The sequence below is a fragment of the Peromyscus leucopus genome, chromosome 16_21, assembly GCF_004664715.2.
Source record: "Peromyscus leucopus breed LL Stock chromosome 16_21, UCI_PerLeu_2.1, whole genome shotgun sequence".
Lineage (NCBI taxonomy): Eukaryota > Metazoa > Chordata > Mammalia > Rodentia > Cricetidae > Peromyscus > Peromyscus leucopus.
The window spans coordinates 59206244-59233090 of NC_051084.1; the positions used below are offsets into that span (position 1 = coordinate 59206244).

The 26847-nt window shown below is 38.9% G+C and overlaps 1 long non-coding RNA gene across 1 annotated transcript; it reads right to left on the reverse strand.

Annotated features, from left to right (window-relative positions):
* Nucleotides 1-2200: 2200 nt before the first annotated feature.
* LOC114692327 lies at nt 2201-7098 on the reverse strand. The gene is made up of 2 exons (XR_003734403.2): nt 7023-7098; nt 2201-3388 (listed from the first exon to the last, which is right to left on the reverse strand). It is a non-coding gene; the product is annotated as an uncharacterized LOC114692327 (long non-coding RNA).
* Between the last annotated feature and the right edge of the window lie 19749 nt (nt 7099-26847).

A 26847-nucleotide genomic window follows, 5' to 3' on the forward strand; every position in this document is an offset into this window, starting at 1 on the left:
AAACATCAATTTTCCTACTTAATAGCTGTGTTAAAGCAAAAGCATTCAAAAGAACACATGAAGCCTCAAAGATAATCATCAAAAAAATGGTGGGAACATGTTAATTTTTCAATCATAATTTAGCAAAATGTTAACATTTCCATACTTATTAAAAATATTAACTTAGGGGCTGAAGAGATGGTAATGATCTTCTAGTAGCCCTGGGTTCTATTCCTATTACCTACATGGCAACTAACAACTGTGCAACTCCAGCCTCAGGGGACCTGATGCCCTCCTCTAATCTCCACAGGCACCAGGCACATATATGGTACAGCCAAACACGCAGGTAGAACGTCCAGCATGGTCATACACACCTGTAGTCCCAGTCCTCAGGAGACTGAGGCTGCAGGGTCATGATCTCAAGGCCAGTCCAAGTTATGTGAAGACACTCCAAAGCAAAGCAAAAATAAATAAATAAAAATAAAATAAAAATAAAAAAGCCATCAACTTAGAAGTCAATTGAGCTCACTATATCAAAAATACTTCCAAACACCATTTTCATAAATTTAAGTCCCAGAAATTTTAAAACATTTCAGCAGATATTCTCTAGATAAAGCAACATAAGTTATCATTTAAAAAAAAACAAATTGGATTTTTTATGTTTTTACAAATAGTTTGTCTACAATAAAATTATAATCACAATAATTTAAGGAATACAGTTTACTATGGAAATAGTTCTTTTGAATTCTTGTTTAATAAAAACATTTGCATTGATGATTTTAATACAATAATAGAACTGAAAGGCTCTTAAAAGTGTTGAAAAATAAACAATTTTAAGTGTTAAACTTGTTTAAATTTTAACATTGTACCTTGAAGAGCTCTAGTTCTTGCATAAAGAACAGTACCCTTTATTTAGGTAAGCAATTTCCATTCCTTATGTATGAAAAATATCCCATACAATGACTGACAGGAAAAGCCTTAAAGTCAAACCTCTAACGTTACCTAGCCTGAAGCAAAGTTTAAGAAAAACAAATCAACCAACAAACAAATAAAACATAAGCACAACTCACATTTTTAGGGAGAAGAAAGGAAAAAAGCAGCAATTATGCCAGAGAGAGAATTTATATGCTAAGCACGACTGGATGTAAAAATTCCAGAGCAGTCAACCATAGCTTTAGCACTTTGAGTATGATTAACAGAATGAACCTTCAAAGGTCAATGAAATGTCAACACACTTTAAAGAGATATCCCTAAAGTCTGGTCAATGTATAATAGCATCTCGTAACTTCAGAGTATCCTTAATTTAGGTGTAATGTGCATGTGATGTATGTACATATAGATGTAGTCTACAATACTCACCAGCCAGATAAGTAGAAATTCACCAAGTATTTTTTACTCTAGCCTAGATTTCCTTCCTTTCTATGACTTTTAGTCATGCAATGATTTAAAAAAGAATGCATATAGCCAGTATTACACAACATTCATCAATAAAAATGAAATGTAAAATATCATTGGTTTTTACATGACATTATAGTTTCTGTGAATCAAGAGTAAGTGTGTATGTAAAGTGTATGTGTGTGTGTGTGTGTGTGTGTGTGTATGTGTGTGTATAAAAGTATGCTAAGCTTCATGTCACATGCCTCAGAATTCTAGCATTTGGGAAGCTAAGCTACAAAAATTATAAATTCAAAGACAGCATAGACTACATGGTAAATTCCACTCCAGCCTGGACTAAAACAACACCTTACTTCAATAAATAAATCAAACAACTAACAATTTCATTTATGTTAAACATGTATAGACTTTTTAATCTTGTCACCGCTCCCCAAACAACACAATACAGCAACTACTGACATGGCATCACGTTACATTGGATCTAGTCATCAAGAGGTGCTTTAAGTATACAGGATGTGTGGGGGATTGTGTTCATATACTCAATTACTTTCCACAAAGGATTTAAATAGTCACAGATTTTAGTATCTAAAGTGGTAGATCCTAGCATCAATTCCTCCCAACCCCAATTGATAGTGAGGACCAACAGTGTACTATTTTACCATAGTAAATTATTCCCAAGGATGATGTGGACTTTTTTTTTTCTCTAATATCTATCAACAAGCACTTAACTGTCCCCCCCACAACTAATCTTCTTGAGTTTTGTTAAAAGGCTTTCCAGAAAAGGCATATGGAATTTAAAGGCAACAACTTTATATTTATAAATCTCTGTGACTGAACTGGTCCTGAGGCACTCAGTTCTCATAACAACATTTGTAACCAGGAACACTCAATCCCATCCTACCTATGCAAGGCCAAAATGTGCTAGAACCTCAGAAGAAGAAATCTGGCTCATGCTTTCCACTCACTGATCAGGGAAGCAGAGCAAGCTGACCTGGCTCACACAAACCCTGATAAAAGTCTTAAAACTCACTCAGTCCAGTGCTTTCTCCTATCAAGTATACCATATATCCTTTTTTGCATTGACTTTATAACTCCATTACAACTGGCCAAATGGTTGTGGCTACCATATGAATTCAAGGAGTGTAAGATTCTTAAGAGGTCAGGAATCTGGGAACAGACTATGGAGGAATAGAAACTAAAAAATGGACAGATTCTGGGTGGTTCAAGAGAAGACATCACCAATGAGCTAAGCTACAATGGTTGGTTGTTCCTAAATCTACAAAGATAGTTTTTTAGAGCAGGATGGGACTCCTTTTGTTGATAAGCAATAAAGAGAGATGAGGAGAAAGGATTTGAGGTATTGATTGGAATCTGTCCACTTATAAAGACAGCATTTTAATGGGCTGCCATGATGAGCAAATGAACTGAAACTAAAGAAAGTACGCTGACATGTCTAAATATTACCTCAAAGCACAGGTAGTGTTAAGTCCTCGGGTAGGAGCCTCTCTGACCAGAACCTGTTCTTTGGTGGCAAATGCCTATACAAAAAAAGAAACTCTTAAGCTGAATTCTGGATCCATTCCAAGCACCATGGGTAGAAATATATTCCTTTCAATAATTCTAAGAGCCAGACCCCATCTACCTCCTCATAAGAAAAACAGCTGCTACCCTTAAACCCAAAAGCTGAGAATCAGTGATACTAAAATCTAAAGCCAAGATTCAGAATTTGAGGCAAACCACATAACCAGTGCTTCTCAAAGTGAGTGTAGGAAATATATAATTAAGGGCTAAATAAGATGGTACAAAAGGAGAGGAGGGTAAAGAAAGCACCTGAGCCAGAAGGCTGCACCATAAAATCCAAGTTTTAGCTGGTACTACCATCTCCATCTTTCTCCTACCCTCTTCCCCTCTGCTCAACAATTACTACTTAGTAATGTGACCTCCCACTGTGTTCAGATTACTTAGCTCATCCAGTGTATGCTTCCTCTTTTCCTTCTTCAGTGACTCTCCAGGGCTAAAAAGGAAAATTGAAAGTTACAATTAGAAATTACATCTACTGAGTATATACAGTACATTATTAGCAGATGGTATTTTCATGTATAATCTTGCATAATTTTCAAAACAACTCCTATGAGCCAGGCACTATCATCCTTGTCTTTGTAGTAAAGGAGCTAAGGCACAGGAGGTCAGGTTCATCTGAAGCCACCTGGGCAGTAATGTCAGCTAGGACTGGAAGCAGGTCTGGTAGACTACTCGGTAGTCTTTGAACTTCTCTTTTACATTATTTCTATTTTTTTTTTTCAATGAACACAAAAATCTTTACAAGTTGGGGGACATTTGAATACAGAACTTTCAGAAGCCCTTACATAAATTTGTCAACAAAAATCTGTAACAATAAAGGGCAGGGTACATGGATATACCACACACTTGCCTGCCAAAATATTAGCGTTTAACCCCAATCTTCAAATGTGAGTGTTAAAGGATAACAAACGGACGGCTCTCCATTGAGAGTAGTCTTGTTCTAGTCTCTCAGGCTGCCATCCCAGGGTCCATTCTCAACCTTAAGCCTAAAATTTAGTTAACAGGGTAAGTACACCAGGTTACTCCCACAAGCAGGACAGAAAGGAAGCATCTGTAAACTCTAGTTATACTCTTAGATACCTTAACTTGGTTGACATGCAAAGACAACAAATGAGGGCTGACACCATGTTTGGCGCCATAGGGAAATGCTTACGCACTGAGCATCTGAGAAACTACCTTAAAAGAAAACACTAGCCACTATCACACTGGCAAGAAAAAAAACAAAGCACTGATGCTTACACTTTTGTGTGACTAACTCTTAAACTGAAAGGAGCTTGAGTACAGATTTAGATTCCCTTCACAAACATCCTGATTCTCTAGTGTGAAGCTTTGCAAGCTCAACAAGGGGATTCTGATACCTGTCTTTATTATTATAAAGAGCACACCCTGAGATGTACTGTTCCCACCTGACACTGGTACACAACTAAAAAAATCTGAGTAAAAAAAACACAAATTCTACAAAGAAAGCTCATTGTTACCAATGTTAGGTCAGGGATGAGTGGTCACTTTGAAATAAAGCCACTCAACTTTCCCTAAGTGTCCCAGCTTCCAAACCTTAAGGCCTTGCTACTCCCCTGATACTACCATTACTACACAGAGCAGGCTGCACTGTGGTCCGAATTGGATCTTTCCTACACCCAGTGCTTGTCTAGAGCAAAGATCTTCAAAAGATGCCACTTCTGGTGCTTAATTTACATTTGATATCAGATTGGAGATAATTCTTCCGAGGATTTATGTGATTTTAAAAAGATTCCTTCATACAAATAAATTAAAAGCTTTCACGTTATTTTCTAAGAGTTTAAAAATGAGGCAGCACTCAAATGAAAATCACAGTTATGATTGGGACATTTAATTAGACATCCAATCAATGCAAACAGGTACTGATTATTTAAGAAACACACCTCTTCAAAGGCTCATGCTCAAATAAAACTAGGTCATGAAATGTATTATGTTAACTCAACATTGTTAGCATTCTCCTAGAAACACTACCAGTTGTCTTTGTCTCTAAATATGTATCCCTATTTTAAGCTATAAACTTTCAGGCTATGTACAAGAATTAAACTTACTTTTTCTGTAAATTCTTTCTTTGCTATCTCTCTTCCCAGAAAAGCATGGTGATAATTCTCTTTAATAGTTCAAGGGAATTTTTAATTATTTTTATCTGAACAGTGGGTTCTTTAGTGAGCAAATATTTGCTGAATATCTAACATACACCCTTGCATTGTTTATAAGTGGCGTGGTGGAGAAAACATGGCCAGCGGATCACCTGACATCTAAGAAGCACTCTCACCACAAAGAGAACTGTGGTACCTGATCATTGACAGAGCAAACACTTTCTTTATACACTGCTGACAAAGTATATATGCAGTATTTACAACGGTTCTGTTCATGGAAACGTTTGATTTTACTTTTGATGGGGAAATGTAGGTTATCACTATAACCAAAAGTTACGATTTCATTATTTTACATTTCAATCTGAAACGACAAGAGTTCCACGACAATGTCAGAACAAACCTTTTAATCATTCTTTAGAATTATACGCGGCACTAACACATCTCAACAAAGAAGATTATGTAAGTGAGCTGACTTGGCGTCAGGGATACGAACACAGTGGCTATTTCAATCCTTCATTAAAATTAGATCAAGATGTACTAGCACCGCTACTGTGCCCGCCCGCAAGGGAGATTTACATTACTTTTAAGATTTACTTGGATTACAGATAAAGTTTTTTTTTCTCTTCTTTGTCACAAGAGGACCCCCCCCCTCAGCCCCGCGTGCGCGCCTCAACACACACACACACACACACACACACACACCCCTCACCCTTCAAACAAAACTTTTCAGTAGGGAGCAGCAACACAGAAACCAACGCCATAAACACAACACCTGCCCTGCTTCCTCCTCCCTTTGCATAATAAATACTTCGTGCTTCTTCTACACTGAGCGGAGAAGGGCTGGCTGGGGGCACCTGCCTCTTCACCCTTAGGATGGGGGTTCTGCCCCCCACCCCACCCCACCCCTCCCCGGCCCTCGGACTTTCAAACATCCTAGCAAGGTAGGGCAGTCTTAAGAATCGCAAATAATGCAAGGGATACCTACTTTTCCCCCTCGAGATCACCTTTAAGGAGCAGTGTTTTTAAGCCACCCGACTTAAAAGTTACTTCGGAGTAAAGCTGAAGGGTGAAGCCGGGCGCCTATAAATACACCCCGGCCTACCACCACTTCCTAACTCCCGCACCACGACGAGGCTTAAGGAAAAGGAAAAAAAAAAAAAATGCTCCATCGGAGACACATTTCAAAGCGACCAGACTCTCGGAGCCGCTGTCGCCTCCCGGATCACCCTCCCGAGGCGATCCCAGCGGTTAAATCATTGGTCCAAGGTCAAGCAGAGCCGGTCGCAGGCAGCGCAGCTCGGCGACCTTCTCACCTCTCCACCCCGCCCCCGCCAGGCCCAGGGCAAGCCTTCGCCCCCGAAGGGTTCCCACGGAGACCGGCCCCGCGTCAGCGGCACGCCAGCGCCTCTCGCCCGCCCGACCGCACTTGTATTTTGTTCTTCCCCGCCCGCTCCAAAAAAAAAAAAAGTATTAAAGGCTCGCCTCACGCCTCTCCGGCCGCGCAGGCGCCCGAGCTCGCGGGGCCCCCGTCCCGAAGCCGGCTTCCCTAAGCCGCGGCCCGGCTCGGCCCGGCCGGGCCCCGAGGAGCCGCTGCAAACTTTTCCCGGCTCGCACGGCTCGCCTGTCGCCCGGGTCCCCGCCCGCCGCATTGTCTCCGCGGCCTGGGCGCTGCGGGCCCCGGCGAGCCGCCCCGCACCGCCGCCGCCGCGCTCTTTGTGTGTGTGTGTATATGTGTGTGTGTGTGTGTGTGTGCGTGCGTGTGTGTGTGTGTGTGTGTGTGTGTGGCGGCCGCGGCTGACAGGACGGTGGAGGGCTCGGCGCGCCGGCTGCTGGGTCCCCGGCGGCCGAGGACTGCGGCGAGCTCGTCTCGCCCGGGACGTCCGCGAGCCCCCGGCCGCCCGCCGCGGGCCCGCCGCCCCTCGCCGCCCTCTCGCCGCCCGCCGCGATCCCTACCTCCGCAGCCCGGCGCCGCGCAGCCCCGCTCCCGCGCCTCAGCCCCGGCTCAGCGGCCCGGCGCGCTCGCTCAAGAACCCCGGGGTGGGGGAACGCGCCCCGCCCCCTTGACTGGCTGCCTCCAATCAGCTCGGCCGGCGGGGAGGCGGGGCCGTCCAATCCGATGTCGGGACGCCCGGCAGCGCGGCCAATAGGAAGCGACTCCGGCTACACACCCGCCCTTGATCCTCCGAGGAGCCGAACCGCTCCAGAGGCCAGAGGTGGGACCTGATCCTGCCGCCTTGAGCAAGTCCAGTCCGCGCCCGAGCGGCGGCGTCGCAGAGGGAGGGGACCTGGGCAGATGCCGAGCCTGACTGCCCTCAGTTGGAGGCAGGTGACTCGTGCTTCTGAGGTTCAATAAAATCCTCACCCTCCACCCAAACTCCTCCCATGCAAGAAAGCTGCACACATGGGTTTGCAACGTAATTAATTTTTAAAGTTAAGTAAGGCCTTTCCCTTTCCAAGACTTCATAACCAGACAGCGCCCAGATCGGTGTTTCTGCAGTCTTGAGCATCTGTGTTCTTAAAGAATTAGCCAGAACATCAGGTATCTCATTCAGGTTAGTTTTTGTCCTGATATCAAGTCCCAGCCGTCAATGGCATAGCCATGATTTTTTTTTTTCTTAAAGGAAAATTGCATTCAAGATTGAAAAAGTGAGTGTAATACATAAATCGTTTTTTTATTACGAACCTCATTGCTATCGTTATGTTGTTTTGAGTTAGGGTCTTTCTGTATAATCCTATCTGGTTTAAACCAGTATCTTCCTCTCTCGACCCCTTGAGTGCTGGTATCACAGGCATATCACAGTGTCCAGTTGTGAACCTTAGTTCTACAGTAAAGTTGCACAAACTGTCTTCAGTACAACTTATGTGAAATACCTGAATTGAAGGCTATAGATAGAGTGGATGTGCTCGTAAGATGTTTCTAGCTACCTACAAAATCTTGAGTAAAGAAGGCGCTGGTTAAAGATGGTGGTCAGTGACCCTTGCAATAAATAGAAGCTGTGTAGCTATTTGCTTATTTTATAGGACCACTGTGCTTGCTGTGATAAAACACCATGACCAAGGCAACTCTCAGAAGGAAGGACTAATTTGAGCTTGCGGTTCCAGAGGGATGATGGCAGAGCAGAGGCAGCAGGTGGCTGGTATTGCTGCAGGAGCAAAAGCTGGCATGCTCACTTGAGCCACACGCAGGAAGCAGACAGGGAACGCAGAGAAATACGTCTTCCAATAGGGCCACACTTCCTAAGCCTCCCCAGACAGCATCACTAACTAGGCAACAAGGATTCAAACGCTGGAGACTATGGGAACACCCTATTCAAACTACTACAACCAGAATTACTCAGTTTTCATTGTTTCTATGAAGTTAATAGTTTTGTTGATTTCCTTTCTGAAAATGGACTACAGGATGATGAAAGAAGTATTTGGTAACATATGTACACATTTTAGAATAAAACTTTATCTATTTGTATACTTCACATAGCCGGCATGCTCAATTTCTTTATTTTGGCAATAAACGGCATTTAAAAATATTTGTACATGTGACCTGTTCCTTTACATAAATTGTTTTGATGACTAATGTCATTTCTGAAAGGATGATTTCTAGAGTCAACCAAATGGAGAGAAAAAGGGGGAGGGGGAGAAGAAGGAGGGAAGGAGGGAGGGAGGGAGAAAGAGAGAAAGAGAGAGAGAGAGACAGAGAGAGAGAATGCCAAACAAGAAAAAATATTCTCTGACCACCCTCATTTCACAACTGAAACTCACCGTGACTACCTTGAAGAGAAACAATGATGTCCAGGACTTCGTTTTGTCAAAATATCCCAGTTCTGGCCTGATTTGGGGCACATAGGTTAATGACTAACTCTGTAACCAGAGAACAACATGCCAGACTCTGCCTGCCTCACTGGGTGAGATCCAGCCCAGATAGTTGTCAAGCACTTTGTTTTCTGTAAGATCCTGCGCCAAGTGCAGAGCAGCCTCAAGTGTGATTATCATTCTCGACATTTCTGTCAAAATACTTGCCCACCAGCAGCCAATGAGCATTTCCTCAGTCTTCGTGATCTTTCAATCTAAATATTTTTGAACCCATCAGTTTTTTTCTTAAAATAGATATGAATTAAGCTTCTGCCTACACATTCTAGAAAAAAAAAAAAAAAAAGCAGTCCTTCTGTGTTAGGCACCACAGTGTGAGCCTGTTGCCCCAGTTGCTCCGGAGACTAAGGAGGGAGAATCCTGTGACTCTGCAGTTTGAGGGTGATTTGGGCACCATAGACTCAATCTCAATCTCTCTCTCTCTCTCTCTCTCTCTCTCTCTCTCTCTCTCTCTCTCTCTCTCTCTCTCTCTCTGTGTGTGTGTGTGTGTGTGTTCTTCCTGCCCTCCTTCCTTATCCCTCTCTCAAAAAAACAAACAAAGCATGACTTCTAACAGGTTTTTCTTCTTTTTATTTCCATCCCCACTCTTTTGAAATAGAAATGTGTTAAAAGACAAGAATTATGTCTGGAGGAATTATGAATGGAAAAGCTTAAAGAAAATTCTTTACCGGTTGTTCTTAACATATGTCTCAAAAAAAAACAAGATGCATCATAACGTCCAATGCAATACTGTTCTATTCATATTTAAAATTCATGAAAATTTCAGCATATACATATAAATTAATATATCCTGTGCCTGCTAATGTGCATAACTGTCCATGGAAATTAGAGTGGCTGTGTCAAATTTATACCTGTATAGTCAAATACTGAATTATTTTTGTAGGCACTTATTAGGGGTTCACTTGAGGTTTTTGTGCTTAATTTTCAAAAAGGAAAGCAAAATGTAATTTTAGATGTATGTCCATGTGTTGTAATGTAATTTGTTTACTTTATTTCAAAACATACAATCTAGTAAGGAGCTTAATTGTTACCTCAAACAGACATACATATGATAACTCTAGAATTTGTGAAATTTACTAAATTTAATTGAAATACTAGTTAATTTCAACTAATTTTATATACATATATATAAATATATAGAGAGATAGATAGATAGATATATAATTTTCTGAGTGGAAATGATGGGAGAATTGATCAATATTTAGTGTAATTTAGTACTTACACTAAATATGACTTATATATATCAAGGACAGTATTAGGTAATGTCTTACTAATCTATAAGTTCACACACATTTTTTATAGGCAATGACTCTTTCCTAAGTTAGCTGGGTAATACTTGTGATTGCACTCAGGTGTTATATCATTTACAAAGTGATATTTTTGTAGTTTTCCACAGTGACTTCCTCATTAGTTGTCCATTGTGGAACAGGAGAGTTATAGCATGAGAGAGAGCTATTGGCTTTAACATACATTTAAATGATTAATATAGAAACTCTGACTTTCAGATTAACATTAGCACTGGTAAAAATAATTTTAGTACATAAAGATCTTTTCTAAGCTGAGTCACATGTCGGTAGTAGTATTACTAAGGACAATCAATATGTTGTGTAATTATTTTGCGTTTAAGGTACAATTGTCTTGAGACTGCATTATCACTGAGCGTAACAAACAACAGGATTCAGATTTTCTGGATTCTGATTATTGAAATGCCTCTGAGTTTTTGTGTCTTGGACAAAGCAGACTTCCACATGACTTGTCTCCAATTCACTGAATCCAATTCATTCATATGAAAATGATGTTGTTAGTAATAATGAAATAATATCTATAGAGAGAATAGAAAAATAATTAGCTCCATTTTTCTTTCTATTTCTGACATGGATGAAAGACAATTGCTTTTTGAGGCATAATGCTAGATCCTTTAACACTCTCTTTACAAAACTTACATTTTTTTTTTCCTGAATTCTTCACTTTACTCATGCTGTTTTTTCACTGTGTGCTGTGTCTATGTAAATAAATGGACAAATAACATATTTTGAGTTTTTATAGCACCTGGGCATGATGAGCTTAATGCAGTTTATGTGCAGTCAAGACAACATTGAGGTTCTTTCTGTGGTTCTTCTTCACAGAGGAATAGAAATTTGACATGTCAGGTGTCACCTCTCAAAAACTTTCTCAGAGGGTTCTGTAACTCTTTTGTCTGAATTGTAACATTCCCTCCTGGAGGGAAGAGGAAAACTCATAAGACTCAGGAAGTCACTGAAATGTACAAGACTCACAAGCCTCTCAGAGATTATATAAGCCGTGAACCATTGCTATCAGAGAGGGGACTGTTCTATGGAACAGTTGCCAGAATATTCACTGCATAGGAAGCTCCACTGACCCGGTTCCCATGATTCATTCATGTGGGGGGTGGGCTATTTGGCGATGAACTGCCTGAATGATCTGTGCTTTCTTTGGTAAACCAAGCTAGATAAGAACACTCATTTCTTTGGTCTGCTGTTGCTACTTTATTTTCTCAGTAGATGTTTGTTCTTGTTTCCCCAGGGAAAAAATATCCCATAATACAACTGATGCCCAAACAGACTGACAGAGCCATTCTGTGCCCCCCTGCTATGGGAGGAAAGACATCCAATTGAGATTGATCCATCTGAGGCTGGCATGCATGGAGAGAGAGTCCCAGTAGGGCCGTCTGTCTTCCTGTGCTGAGGGATGCTGTGTCTCCTTCCTGTCTCAGTGGCTGAGTACCAGGGTGGGCTTTTATGATGCAGGGACCCGAGTCATTTATGCTTCTTACTAGTTCAGCAAGCCAGACTGGGGCAGAATAGTTTCCTATCCTATAGACTAGATAGATGTTTGATCATGCTTCCCCAGAAAAAGCCCTACAACAGGCAGTCAGAAAAACAATGGAAGAGCTCGAGTAGAAAGAAGGCATTAGAATCATCTTTAAAGGTTTCAAAAGTGACTTTACAATAAAAACACTAAGTATGATAGTGACTTAGAATGTTACAGAACTGCAGCTTACAATTTTTTTCTTTCATTTTTAGCAATTATATCTTCCTTACCTAGAAGTTGCACGCTCCTTTAAAACAGTTTACAAGGGTAGCACCTGCTCTCCAGGTCAGCAGATCAATATGTAGGAAGTTGAGGAAGTCAGAAGGGAGAGAAAACTTAATATTACATAATTATTAAAACTAGTTTATTCTGTCACTGATTTAAAGTAGGCTGACAGATGGGGACCAAAGAAAGGAGCAGAAGATAGGTGGAGGCGAGGTCATGAGAAGGGCTGTCAAGAAAGCAACTGATGCTTCCTGGGCAAGAAACATCAATATAAGCAAACTAGCTCTAAACTGCAACCATCAAACAGAAAATAATGATGTCTTTAATAAAATTACACCAATCATAGATTGTCTAAAGTAAAAGAACCATACCTCACTTTATACATGTGGTGATCAAGATGATAAATAATATAGAAATAAAAATAGAGATGTAGTAGTAATTTCATCATCATAATTTCATTATTTACGTTTTCTTTCTTTTCAAATAGCAAGTCTTCTTTAGCTCTTTACAGGCAGAAAACTAAAAGTGTAAATGCTTGAAAGGTTTTTCATTTGGGAAAGGTTGTTGTGTTTGAATAGGAGGAAGGTTGGGATCTTGTTAGATTTTTGTAAATATTATCTCAAGGAAAAGACTGTAGGACTGCAGTACATAAAATATTAACACAAAGAATATAAAGGATGGTTTAAAAAACACCAACATAATAGATATTCAGTGAAATTATTTAATGCACTTTATAAGCAATTCATAATAAAGATTGTGTGTGTGTGTGTGTGTGTGTGTGTGTGTGTGTGTGTGTGTGTGCACTAGAAAACAACTGTGTCCTTGGGTCCCACAGACTTCAGGACAAAATGAGGATGGGGAAAGTGTTTCCTAAATGCCTATTTGTTTTTTGATGAAGCGATTGTATCATTTAAAACTGTTTGACTCAGCATACAGGAAAACTCAATTGAAATTTTGCAAAGTGTGAGCTTTATGGCTTGAGAAATGAATGAAAATTATGGAGAAGATTCTGTGGAAAGTTACAAAAAGAATTAGAAATCCGGAACACAAATGGTATGAGAAATTGTCTTATTTGAGCTTTCAAGTGTCTAGATTTTCAGATAAAAATTCATTGGTAATTCTCTATGCAAGCAAATGAGACTGTTGTACCCACTGGAAAATACTTTAGGGTCCCAGTGGGTATGTTAGGATGAGTGTGTCTAATCTGTTGCAGCACTACTGGAAATCATGTAGTGTGTAGGTGTATGTGTGTGTCTATGTATATGAGACTGAGCTGAATAAGTTTTGAATTGCTGTCAGGGTCTTAGAGGGTATGTTAGGATGAGTGTGTCTTAGGTAGAGGTAAATCAGTCTGTTGCAGCACTACTGGAAATTGTGTAGTGTGTAGGGGTGTGTGTGTGTGTGTGTGTGTGTGTGTGTGTGTGTGTGTGTCTATGAGACAAAGCTGAATGAGCTTTGAATCACTGTCAGTTGATTAGCAGCAGGAGGGAAAATAAAGCAAAGCCGGAATAAGTCAAGAAGCATGGTAGACCTGCAATAGTGCTGTCAATGGTAATGTTTAATCCTGATATGCAAAGCTTTGCTGCATGACATAAGTCATTTGGAGGCAGTATATGGAAACTAGATTAACTCTACTCAATGCATTCTCATTGGACTGAATCTCCCCAAAGTAGTCTAAAAATTAATATAGCAATAACGTTTCCTTTTTTCCTTTATTTTTTTTTAATTTGGAAAGCACCTTCCTATGTATAAAGACATTGACTCTTCAGAATTTTCCCCCATGATAAAGAGGCAGCTTGGTGTGATGGTTAGAGTTAAAGAATGGTTGAGCTTTCCTATTTCAATAACTAGCAAATAGGTCATTAGTTCCTCCAGGACACTAAATGAGGAATGATAGCAGTTATGGATGCTGTGTCTCTTTCTTGCTATATTAAGGATGGAAACACTTGTTTGTGGGAACATGCTTTGTAGACCCCATATGGGTAGCCAATGCTCTTAGTTAACAAGCTTTATTCCCATTTTTGTGTGGGTTAATGGAAAGAAGATGGTATGTAAAACCAATTAACCAAGTTAGATAAGCTGCAGTCTGTTGCCTCAGGTCCTTGTACATCTTAATGATGAGCAAGTGTTCAACACACTGCTTTGAGCTATGCTTTGAGTGGTGATTAATAAATATAGAAGTTGGACTTGTCTGTGGTTTCCTCAATTTCTCTTTTGGATCAAACAGCTAGATTAGTTGATTATCAGAATCTCCTGACTGTAAACTCTACACGTATTGCATATTTGATTCTCCATCTGCCTAGAGGTCCTTGTTGCTCTACAGGGCCTGCCTGCAGGTAACCCAGACAATGATTCAATAGCTCTGTGTACAAAACAGAGAAACTGCCCTTGCAAAAGAAGGGCAGAAAGAGGGGGGGGGGGGCAGAGGACCAAGAAGATGATTTAAAGTTGAGAACTTCAAACCATGAAACAATCCACAAGTATTTCCTAAATGTGGAGGTGGAAGGGTCATGAAGAAAAAAATAAATAAATAAGGTTCAAGGACAAGCTTCCAATGAAATCTCCCAAGCTGTGAAAAAAAATAGTTTGAGAAAGTTAAGGCTATTTATCATCTCAAATTTTGATTTAATATATCATCCAGCAAATATTTTGCTTAACTCATACAAAAAAGGGTAAAAAATATAATGCGCCAAAGATATAAGATACATAAATGGCCCTGCCTGGAGATTTCTTTTTATGTTTTCTGTTTATTTCATTTCAAAAGGTTCATGTACAGCACAGAAAAATAATAGGAAACACCTTCCTTTGTTCCTTTAAGATCTTAAGGAAAAATGAGCAAATCTTTGAGTTTCTGTCTCTAGATGACATATAGAAAAAAAATTAAAATGAAAAGCAGGCCTGGGGACATAGTTCATTGGAAGAGTGCTTGCCTGACCTATGATAACCTGAGTTTGATCTCCAACACAGTGAGAGGATTGAATAATTAAATCAAGGCTTAAATTATGGCCATGATACTCTTATCTTGATATTGTTAAAGACAGAGAAATAGAAAAGTGCAGCAGATAGAGGGTTTGGGCACAGTATAATTTGTCTTATGCTTTGTTGCTAGCGAAAGCTAAGTGCAGTTATCATTGAGAATTTTGATCGTTTTGTATCACTCAGCAAATGCTATGTTTCATTCATGTGGGCTGGAGTATAGATTGTGATTTGGTAAGGATATAATATAGGATACATTTATATGAATCTAATGAAATATGGAAACATGTAATCACATATTTTTCTAAACTTTCTGACATGTTTCAAGTAAATATGTTACAATTAAAATAATTACAAAGATGTTTGAATGTTGTCTAAAACTGGTGTGGGAAACCCTACTCCTCCTCTGCTACGTAGTAATTAAATTTACAAATAAAAGCGTATTCACATATTAAATCATACTAAAAACTCCTTACTTGGATGTTTAAAACAAAAACTTAGATGTCTGTTGTGCTAAAATAATTTAGATGACTTTGATGATCAAATAAAAACAAGAATATAAAAAAGTAGAGCTACACAGAATGAAACACTTGAAATACCTTTTACTTGTTCTTTGACAATTTCATATATGTATAAAATTAGACCAGATGTGCATCTTTCCACTCACTGCTTCCTATTGAAAACAGAAGCTCCTTTGATAAAGGTCGGGAGCAGCACTAACCAATGACTATAAACACAAATATTTAGAAGGCAGTTTGATAATGTGAAAAATATAGTTCTACATTTGGTAGAACAAAAGTAGGTTCCCTCTAGGGCCCATAACCTCCCCAGCTGTAGACTTTTGGCCAGGTTTACAGTTTCAGGTATGAGTTCCTTCTTATAGAGCAGGCATCAAATTCAATCAGAAAGTGATTGTTTACCCTTATAACCTTTGTGTTGCTGGACATTTGTTTAACTGTGCAAAGATGTGTTGCATTTGTTTATGTTGCAAAATATTTAACTATGTAAAGATTTGTTGCATTTGTTTAATTATGTAAGGAGGTCTTACTATTTTACCTTGCCTGCCTAAAGCACCTGGTTTGTCTTATAAAAAGCCGAATGGCCAATAATGAGGAAGGGGATATAGGCAGAACTTCTGGACATGGAGAGTAAGTAGGAGAAAGAATTTAGGCTCAAGGGAGAAGAAAAAGGAGACAACAGGGAGATGCCAGGGGCCAACCAGCCAGACATGGAGGAAGCAGGAAAGACATATAGAATGAAAGAAAGGTAATAAGCCCCAAGGCAAATTGTAGATGAATAGAAACAGGTTAAATTAAGTTAGAGAGCTAGTGGGATAAGCCTAAGCTAAGGCCAAGCATTCACAATAATAAGTCTCTGTGTCTTTATTTGGGAAGCTGGTTGGTGGCCCAAAGAAAATGCCAACTTGGTGCCACTATTGCGTCAGTAGACACATTTTCCCTGGTAGATCAGCGTTTTAGCATTCAAGATTAATCACTGGAGAATATCATTAAGTGATTTTTCTTCCACAATGAAATTTAATAATTACTTTTGATGTTCTAATTTATTTTTGTTGGTCATTTTTCTTTGAAAGATATGGAAAGTCATTGTTATCTTTTATCTGACAACTAAAAGACTCTTCAAGGATTTTGTTTCAGCCTAATCCATGATTAGGTCTCATTTTCTTCAGGGAATTTAAAAATTATGCTTTCTGCTTGTTAGTGCTAGAATTTCTTTTCTTTTTCATACTACTTGAAAAAATTACTCTCTGAAAATTTCATGCGTGCATACAATGGACCATGATTATATTAACACCCCCCACCCCAAGTACTTCTTCAACTCCTCCCAGGCCTCCCCAACACATCGTTGTGCCAATTTCATGCCTTCTACTTGGTTTTGCTTTTTAAAATGAACCACTGTGTCCAATTAGTCCAGTCATGTATACACGAGTGTGGGGCCAATCATGGAGTGCTGGCCACATCCCCAAAGAGGAGTGAGTCTTCCACCATCAGCTGTCAACTGAAGCAACTCCTCAGCTAGGGGTGGGGCTTTAGGAGCTCCTCCCCCATAAACGCTAGAATTCTGACTGACTTGATCTTTTATAGGTAACTGTGTTACCTATAAAAGCTGCTGTGAATTCGTGAATGGACTGGCCATGGCATGTTCAGAACAGTGTTTCACAGCTCTTCCCTATCATCTGGCTCTACATTCTTTCCTCTTTCTCTTCCACAAATTTCAGTGGAGGTTATCACACCTTATTTTTTTTCTCTAGAAAAAGGATATGTAGAACTGAATGGTATTGTAAAATAAAATAAAAGGAAAAAAATAAAGCAAACCCTGAATCAAAAGGCAAAAAAAAAAAAAAAGGTATGAATAAGATTGGTTATAAATAAGAATTATGGACTTTTCCTGGAGGCTCACCTACATATGCAACACTCCAGGGAACCTGTGCAGGCATGGGTTAGAGTCCTGTGCACTCCTGTGAGTGGCTGTGGTTAGTGCTCAGCCCGGCAATGTTAAGGGGGGGCTCAGTACTTAGATGACTGGCTGCAGCCAGCTCCTGTCATTCTGGTGTGGGTGCCCCCCCCCAAGCCTCCACATATTGCATTCCTAGCTTCCTAAGGCTTGAGTGGAACCAAGTGGAAAATCCATGTCTTTGATGGCTTCACAATCCAAAGATCCACCAAACAGGCACAACTCTCAGACCTTGAGCATCTAAGTGGCTACAGATATGAGAAATAAGTGTTCAATGTTAAGGGGGGGCTCAGCACTTAGATGACTGGCTGCAGCCAGCTCCTGTCATTCTGGTGTGGGTGGCCCCCCCAAGCCTCCACATATTGCATTCCTAGCTTCCTAAGGCTTGAGTGGAACCAAGTGGAAAATCCATGTCTTTGATGGCTTCACAATCCAAAGATCCACCAAACAGGCACAACTCTCAGACCTTGAGCATCTCAGTGGCTGCAGATATGAGAAATAAGTGTTAGACGTCAAAGAATATAAAGAAGAATTATGTTTTAACCAAAATATACCATTCGTCCTTTACTAATCTTTTCCTAAAAAAGCAAAGTGTTTCATGAAAAACAGACTGACACTTAATGGTTATATAATTTACTTATAATTAAATATGTAATTCTTGAAAGAGCCACAAAGATCTGTTGAGTAGGCTACAAAAGGATGTGCTGAGGAAGAAACTTAGTAATACTTTCTTTGTAGTATGTGATATAATTAATTTCGTGAAGTTAATCAGAAAGGCATGTGTCCTGTTTTGTCTTCTTGTCAACTTGTCTCAAGCTAGAGTTGGCTGAGAAGAGGGACCTCAAATGAAAAATTGCCTGTAGGCAATCCTGTGAGATATTTTCTTGATTGATGATTGACATGAGAGAGCCCAGCCCACTGTGGGCACTGCCACCCCTGGGCAGGTAGTTCTGGGTTCTATAAGAAAGCAAGTTGATCAACCCACTGATCAACTTGATCAGACTGAGAGCTATCCAGTAAGCAGCACCCCCTTCATGACTTCCATTCCAGTTCCTGTTTTCAGGTTCCTGCCTTGAAATCCTGCCCTGACTTTCCTAAGTGATGTAGTGTGACCTCTGAGTGTAAGCTGAAATAAACTCTTTCTTCTCCAAGCTGCTTCTTGGTCATGGTGTCTTATGACAGCAGTAGACTCCTAACTAAGACAACATGCTTTTACTCTGGTAAATATTATGCTTTCATTGGTGTTGGAATCAGAAGAGAAGAAGGATTACAGAGTTGATTTGTAAATTCCCATGTTTCTGTTTTTATACTTTCACAGTATTTTCCATTAATAAATACTTTCTTTCCAACCATACAGTTGATAGTTGTCCACTACTTATAACTTGAAAAATTCCAGAAAATACAAAATGAAACTTTTCTCTCAGAGGACATCACTTCCAACAGAGATCAACTCAGTTTAAGTTCTTCCTTAAAAGAAGGGTCAGTGTGTATCTAACACTGACTTCAGGCCCCATCACACCGTGGAAACCATTTATTTGATCCCACATCAAATTTCCTCCACATCAAGGTTTAGCAAGGCTGCACCAGGTATCTCTTCTGTGGTTCTGTCTTTTTCTCTCCCATGTGCACACGGGGAAGGAAGGCTCTGCTTTGTGTACTTTCCAGAGCTCCATTCCTACCTGCGCCACTTAGAAAGTGTACAGTAGCCCAAGGAAGCAGGTAACCTTCGCTAGAGCCTAACATACTGTATGGTAGTTGGTTTACCATTTTACTATTGGTAGCAACAAGTTATACAAGACACCTGACAACTGATGATGGTGAGTGTCGACATCTTGGGTTATTAACACTGAGTTGAACTAAATACAGGCATAGCCCAGCAGTGGATGTATGTTCCTGTCCCCAAATTCATAGGGGAGTTGTCTATGAGAAACTTGCTGGCTTGGAGGGCATTGATCACGGAACCGACTCCCAAACTTGTTTTACAGAATAGCCCCAATTTCAAATTTGACTTAGTTAAGTGAAAAATACAGTCTTCTAAGAAAAGTATTTAAACTCTTACTTATTTTTAACTCACCTTTCTCTCTGCTTCACTCTTTCCCTCCCTATCTTTCTTTCCTCTCTGTCTATTCATTCCCCTTGCCAACTTTTCTATTTGCATTTTAAGATTCACAAAAGCTCTTTAGACATTAGTTTATTATACTACTTATCATAAATCTCCATCAAATACTTTCCCCAGCTGTGTGATTATAGATTACATTTTTTCCCAATGAAGATAGAGATTTCAGTTAGATTTTTGTTGCTAGTTCTCAGAAGGAAACTTAAATTTTAGTCTCTATGGCCAAATTCATACTTTTTTGAAAAAAAATATTAAATTTTTATTTGCTTTATGTGCATGTCTGTATGTATGTGAGCATGCTCATGAGGTCAGAGGACAACTTGTAGGAGCTGAATCTTCCCTTCCAGCACACGGGTCCTGGAAACTAAACTCAGATTCTCACGAATAGCAGCATGCTCGTTTACCCACTGAGCCATCTTGCTGGCCCAACAGTATTTTCCGTTTAGCATTTCTTCCAGTGTGCTCGTGGTTAGAGAACATTCTCCACCCCTGAGATAAACTTAGTCTAGACTTGAGTGTCTAGGTGCAAGGTTCCAGTTTTTAATTTTAAAATATTTACTCATTCTATCATTTATCAGGGACTATGGGGGTCCAGTCCCTTGATAGTCCCCTCCCAGGGTCCGGGAAGAATCTACAACCAGCTGATAATTTAATCTTTGGTGAAATGAAATGAATGTACGTACATGAAACTCCTTAGTCCACACACTTTATTATTCTCTGTCAGTTCTTTCTCTACAAGGTTCTACTCTGCTCTCAAGTCTAGCTCCTTGCTTGTCTGATTTCTCTCTACATTAATCTGCTGTCTCCTCTAAGTTCTATCTTAATTCCTTCATCTTGGTTCTGCCCCATTTGGTTCTCATCCATCTAGTTCTTTCCCATCTTAGCTCCTCTCATCTCCTTCTTCCCCATCTCGCTCTTCCTCATCTTCCATCTTGTTCCTCTGGTACTTTCCTTTAGTCCTTCAATCTAGTTCTTTCCATCTAGTTCTTCTGTTCTCTTGTCTCTGTCTCATCTTCAAGTTCTCTCTTCAAAAATCCTCCTCTCTCTCCTTACACCTTTCAGTTCTCCTTATACTGTCAGTTCTCTATAAGTCTCTCAGGAACCCAGTTATAAACCCAATCAATAGCAATCCTCTTGCAGAGCGAGGTCACCAGGCTTGAATTCTTACGAGGTCATAAAGGCAGGTAAGAATTTTTCTCAGGCAGTAACCACCAGGCTTTCTTTTATAATCCAAAAGGGGAGAGGTAAAGGAGGAGGTCAATAGAGAGCTAATGATCAGTTAGTACATCAAGAAGAGAATTTATATGCTCAATCTACATTCCTAGAAGTGGTTAGGTAAGAAGTTAGGAGTTAGGGGTCTATTAGTAAGGTTGAATAAGAAAGGAGGGTCTCACCCTAAATTGCACAAGAAATGAAGCTATCCGCCTGACCTAGGAGACGGGTGTTGTTTCATTTGGCCTTGGATGCTTGATAGGTATTTTAGATAAATACTGTTAGGAGTTCTAGGATATACTCAAATATCACCAAGACTTCTTTTTTTTTTTTTTTTGGTTTTTCGAGACCAAGACTTCTTAAGCCATGGCTTGACCTTTGGACAAGTCCTTGACTTTTTCAAGTGGTAGCTTTTGTGATAGCAGCTGAATTCCACTACATTTTCCTGCAGCTTGTAACAATCACTTGTTTTGTTTTCTATTGTGAAAGATGGGTAGTGTTATTTTATAATTATTTATTTTTATTTTGTGTGCATTGGTGTTTTGCCTGCATGTATATATGTGTGAGGGTGTATTATCCCCTCAAAACCGGAGTGACAATTATGAGCTGCCATGTGGGTGCTGGAAATTGAACCCGAATCCTCTGGAAGAACAGCCAGTGCTATTAACTGCTGAGCCATCTTTCTAGCCCTTTATTTCCATTTGTTAAATAACTGTCTCAGACCATTAATAATGAATTGCCTTTTATATCTTGATTCTGATAATTTCACCTTTATTTCAGATCAAGCTCAAGCTTCTTATTTTTGTTATTTTGTTTTTTAAACTCGTAGAGTTGGCTTGTTGCACAGCTATTCTTTATCACTGTTAAATATATTTTCATATCCCACTGAGATGGCTCCCTTTATTAAGCTCTTTTTTTTTTGCTGATTTATTCCTCTGATAAACTTTTGGATGATTTTCAAAATACACTCTATCACACTCATTGTCCTAGAATTTATTTGGGGGCTTTGATGGATTGCATTAATTTTATTTTCTCCCCATTCAGCAGCAGATAGCCTCTTTACATGAACGCCTTTTAATTTCCCTCGCGGTACTCTATAATTTTCACTGTTAGCAGCACACAGTTATTTTAAAGATCAGTTTTCTAATTGTGCATCATGGTATTTTTTTTTAATTGTGAGTGTGTTTTACTTCATTTTGGTTGAAGGTTATTTTAACAATATTATTGATTTTTGTATATTTATTTTGGATTTGATCACTTAACAGAAGAGCCACTAATCCCAGTGATTTCTAAAGTCTTTATAATTCCTTTAGATTACTTAGGTAAACAAATATATTATTTGAATATTATTACTCTAACCCTCCTGTGGTTTTTTAATTAATGAATGTACCTTTTATTTCTGGGGATATTTGTGTATGTGTGTCTTGCTTGTGATGTCTAGAATATTTGGAAATGGTGGTGATCAATAATGATAAATACTGGTTTCTTTTACATTTTTTAAATTTAATTTTTTGAGAATTTTATATATGAATACTGTATTTATGTCATTTCTTCCTTTCTCCTCCCCAAGTCTTTCCATAACCCCCTTCTCAAATTCATAACCTCTTATTCTTTGTTATTGTTACACATACACACATACACATTTATAAATATAACCTGCAGAGTTCACTAGTGTTGCTCATGTGTATATGTGTTTAGGTGTCATTCTTGGGATTGGATAGTTTATCAGGGGCTCGTCCCTGGAAAAGATTGAATCTCCCTCTCTTGCAGTCATTAATTACTTGTAGCTCTTCATCAAGGGGTGAAGCCTTGGGAAAATTTGCCCATGTTTATTTCCCCATGGCATGTTAATTGCTATCGTCATTTTTCAAAACTCTTTAGGCAGCCGTATTGTTGAGATTTCATGGGTATAGCTTTCCTATCATATATAGAAGACACTATCTTGCAGCAGACATTCTGGTCCCCGGACTCCTACCACCATTGTCTCTTGTCCATGATCTTCCTTGAGCCAAGTGTAGGAGTCGTTTTAGACCTCTATCAGTTGGGACTAAGCATGCCACAAGTCAAAATACTGACTTCTTCATAATGTATCCAGAACATTAGAAAAGAAGATGTTGGCTATATGTCAACAATAAGTACATTTTCTTTTCATCTATTTACTTAACTTATTGAGACAAGATTTTACTGTGTAGCCCAAGCTGGCTTCAAACTGGCAATTTTCTTTCTTCCACCTCTCTACTGTTAGGTTTAGGAATTTTAACTACCATGCCTGACTAAATGTTCCCTATTATGTCAATGAAGTATCATTTTAGCCTGAGGATATTTAGTACATTTTAAAGCCCAAGACTGTCTATTAAATGTTATCAAATTATTTTCCAGAGAGAAATGTCTAAGCATTTACTTTGCAACCCTTTGGTGTGACCTTATCTAGCATGTATATATGCACATTTTAGGGTAATCTTTAAAAATTCATAGTAAATTATTATTTAAATGATTCAATCTTATAATGATTGAACAACCTATGCTAATCTTTTATTTAAGTTTTGAATTTTTACTAATCATTTTTAGGTTTTGTTTTTACATTTGGCCAACAACTTTTTTATTCATTGTTTCATTCACTTGATTCTCATTCTGAAGAATTTGAAATGTATTCAGGTAATTAATTTATATTAATACTTTAAAATCATACTTTAAAATAATATATAAATCCACTATTAAATCCTTTCAAAATTTTATGTTTCTTATTTCTAATTTTGTTTGCCTCCTTTTTTCATGATTATATTTGCTAATATTTTTGTATTCTTTCTTTCTTCTTTTAGAAATTCTGTACCATAGTTTATTTACCAATTATGTGGTGAGGCATGTATGTGTGTGCGCATGCATGCGTGCTCCCCCCACCCCAGCATACCCATACACATGTGTGTACATGCATGTAGAGGTCAAAGGACAATCTCACGTGTTGTTTCTCAGATTTGTCCCTATCTCCTCAGTGCTGGGATTACAAAATGCACCATCATACCCAGATATTTTACCAGAGTTCTGGGGATGGTCATCCTGTTATGGGACCTCACTTCACCAACTGAGTTATCACCCTACTTGCCAATTTTAGTGTTTTCCACGTTCTTTTGCATTAATTTCTATATTGATATTTTTCATGTTCTAACTATGATTCTGTTGACATCCTTAGGTTCTAACTTTTTCATTGGAGTTGAACTTAATTAACTTTTAAAATTTGAGCAACAATATTTCAGGTGGGGTATTTATCTTTGGAAGTATACCTTGATAACAAGGGTTTGATTTTCAATACACTAAAACAAGTTTGTAATTCTGTCTTTAAGCAGATATTTTGGAAAGCATTCCTAATTTGCAAAACGTGTAAGTCTTTGCTTGTTCCAGCTTTAAGAAGTCCGAGGTCAGACTGTGCTGTGGTTGGAGGACAGTCTCCATGAGCTCTGCCTTGGGAACTTGAGCACTGGCTTCCTGGCAGTGGTAGGTAAATAGTTATAAAACTGTTATGGCATTAATTCTGAAAAATTATGCATTTATGTTTTCTGCTGTTAGAACAGACAAATGAGTATATCTGTTGATTTTAATACTGATTATTTAGCAGGGACTAGTACATCATATTAATGGCTTCTATTACAGTTTAGGTTTCCGTTCACATCTCTGATGTTTTAACGTCTTGGCTTTATAGCTACCAAGACTATGCTGTTTTACTGACAAAGGCGAATGATGTCATGATTTCCTTTAAATGTGTACTCATTACGCACACTGACTCTCTTGGGTAGGATTGCTATCTTTATGCACCCTCTGAAGTTAGTGTTCTCTATTTTATTTTGTGAGTGGCTGATAAATATTTCACCCTCTGTGTACTGTCTGCTTTATTTATTTTAAAACCTCTCTTGTAAGCATCATGGATCTGAATTGTTCTTGCCTTATGTTAAATCCTTGTCAAGTATTCACTGAAATTGTTATAATCAACATGCTTATTTGTTTATTTTGTATTGGATTGCGATTTCACATATTTCCTTTTTGACACTGCCTCATATTTTAGAAGATAATTATTTGACGTTTTGTGTATGTAGTATTGAAATTGTATTCATTTGTATTTCCTTATGATCACAATTATATAAGAAAAGATAAATTTGGCCTCTCTTTACACAAAATAAAAAAGCTATCTTATTTTCAAACATGTGTTTTATTTTTCCTGCCTTCCTGTTCTCTTCACTATAATCTACACTTTTAGACACAGATATTTGTTGATAATATTTAACTTTATATAGTTGCTGCAGCGTTTTGAATAATAAATGTCCCCCATAGACTTATGAATTTGGACACTTTGTCCCCAGTTTGTGGGGCTATTTAGGGAGATTATGGAGCCTTTAGGAGGTAGAGCCTTGCAGAAGGAAGTACCTCACTGGGGGTGGGCTTTGAGGGTTTATAGCCTCACTCCATTTCCAGTTCTCATTCTCTGCTTTCTGTATTTGCTTTAAGATGTGATGTCTCAGCCTTCCACTCAGTCTACCTGCTTCCATGCCTTCCCTAGCATTAGATTCTCCCTCTGGAACCATTAAATATAACAATTTCTTCCTTCTATAGGTTGCTTTGGTCATGCTATTTTATCACAGGAAAAAAAATACACTTGCCTGAGCAAGAGTTATTGAGATTTACATTTTTTTGTCCACCTGGTTCTAATGGCTGCTTCTACTTGGGGTCCTCAACAGGATTCATCTTTTGGTCAATAAAGTACAGCCTTAATGTTTTCAAAAGCGGTATGTGGGGAGTTTATCTTCTGAGTGCTTGAAAACTTCAGGAATATCTCTTCAGGGCCTTTCATACCTAAAAGCAACATTATCTGGGATGGCGTTCTGAATTTCTGCCTCTGATTCTTCCCTTTAAGAGACATCCTACAATATTTTCTTTTTTTTGATTTTTTTTTTTTTGAGACAGGGTTTCTCTGTGTAGCTTTGCGCCTTTCCTGGAACTCACTTGGTAGCCCAGGCTGGCCTCGAACTCACAGAGATCCGCCTGGCTCTGCCTCCCGAGTGCTGGGATTAAAGGCATGCGCCACCACCGCCCAGCAATATTTTCTATAATTTTGGAGACAACAAGTGCTTTGATTTTTATTAGAAATCATTAATACTTTTCCTTTCTAGATGTTTGATCTTAATTATTAAATTATTCCCCCCCCAGAACATAACTTGATGTGGTTTTATTCACATTTTTTATCTCATACATTTTTGCCTTGAGTACGTTTGATTTTTCAAGTATGTATATGGAATGAGATTCACTGACGTCCATGTATATGAGGAATTTCAATCATATTTACCTGTATATTGCCCCTTCCACCTCTTTTCTTCTTCCCCCCTCCCTCCCATACCCTTAACAGTCCTTTCTCTTTTGTGTTCCTGATAACTTTGGATTCCACATATCAGAGAAAACAAGTCATATGCTTATTTTACTTAACATAGTATCTCCAGTTCTGTCCATTTCTGAAAACATCATGATTTTGCTCTTCTTTATGGCTAGATAATACTCCATTGTAAGTGCTTTTGTTCTTAGTGGACAAAGGCTTTTAATGGAACTATTCATATAGTTTTGCACGTTTCTCCCTATCTGGGGCATCATTCATGTTTGTAGCTGCTCTGATTGGGTTACTTCTTCCTGGCATTAACCCGTCTGAAGTTCTGGTTCTCTGTCTTTCCTGACTGCTTTTCTCTTGGGGTTTTAACTTGCTCATCATGTTCTTTTTTTTTTTTTTTTTTTTTTTTTTTTGGTTTTTCGAGACAGGGTTTCTCTGTGTAGCTTTGCGCCTTTCCTGGAACTCACTTGGTAGCCCAGGCTGGCCTCGAACTCACAGAGATCTACCTGGCTCTGCCTCCCGAGTGCTGGGACTAAAGGCATGCGCCACCACCGCCCGGCGCTCATCATGTTCTTTGCTCTCTGAGAAACTTCAGGTGTGCCCTTTCAAATTCTTTCATAATGACTTTTAACCATGAGGCTGCTGGGCCTTATTGTTTTATTATGAATTTCATCTACATAGTAAGTGTTCGAGTATCAAAACTCTTCATTTATTTCATA